The 1,059-nt window shown below is 35.9% G+C and overlaps 1 non-coding gene across 1 annotated transcript; it reads left to right on the forward strand.

Annotated features, from left to right (window-relative positions):
• Window positions 1-227: 227 nt before the first annotated feature.
• On the forward strand, window positions 228-336 carry LOC138391069 (U6 spliceosomal RNA). Its single transcript, XR_011234710.1, has one exon. It is a non-coding gene; the product is annotated as a U6 spliceosomal RNA (small nuclear RNA).
• The last annotated feature ends 723 nt before the right edge of the window (window positions 337-1,059 follow it).

Genomic DNA, 1,059 nt, shown 5'->3' on the forward strand with positions numbered 1-1,059 from the left:
AAGTGAAGGGGCCTGATGTAGGGCATTTAGAGCTGGGAAACCAGCATGCAAATCAATTTCTTTCAACTATGTGTGAGCCAAACAATGCAGATCTGTTGATCTTGCCTATAGGGGCCAGTTGAAAACCCCAGAATGAACAATCCCTTCCCGGCTTCATCATTATCTTGTTCTATTTGTATTTGGATCCTGTAGTTTCTTAATTCAGGGGTCAGTCTCTAAAGTCACTAGGGTACCCGCTTTGGCAACACATATTCTAAAATTGGACTGATACAGAGAAGATTAGCATGGCTCCTGCATAAGGATAACAGGCAAATTCACGAAACATTCCATTTTTCTAAAACAAAGTGAAATAAAATTTTAAAAAGTCACTGGGAACTTTAGTAAAAGTTAAAATAAAGAATATGCACAATAAAATAAAAGAATATGCACAATAATGATGGATCAGATGTGTACTACTTGAGAACAGTCATTCCAGGCTATGTTGCAACCAAGGGATAGGCAGTATAGACGTATAAACACGTTATGGAAGTAGAAGTTTATGACCAACCTTAAGGCTCTGCCCTGCAGCATGGGGGCCCCATGAAGACAGTTGGAGAGGAGGTTTTAGGGATAAGGTAAGGCAAAAAGCAATTTGCAAGTGGAAGCCTGGATTTGTGAGTATTACCAACCAGTGGTATTTAAACCATTTTAAGGCTCAAGAATATAGTACAATGTCATGGTAAATACATAGTAAATAGTAAATACCAGATTGATTAATCCTGTCTAATTTAATACTATATTGCTTCAAAAAATTCTATGGTTAGAATCAAGACAATCAGGTCTAGAATCTGATAACCCAAAAGAGTATGTTACAGATGATGCATTGATTTTTACTGAAACATAATAATTATCACAATACCTATGAATAGATATTGCAAAAGTAAAAGGGAGATTAATATAGGGAAAAAAAGGAGATAAACATCCCAATGGGAATTGCTCAAGGAAACTATGGGGGAAATCAGAAAAATAATTCTCTGTTCATTCAAATAATTATTGCAGATAATGTGATAACCACTCCAT

This window comes from Eulemur rufifrons, chromosome 8 (assembly GCF_041146395.1).
Source record: "Eulemur rufifrons isolate Redbay chromosome 8, OSU_ERuf_1, whole genome shotgun sequence".
Lineage (NCBI taxonomy): Eukaryota > Metazoa > Chordata > Mammalia > Primates > Lemuridae > Eulemur > Eulemur rufifrons.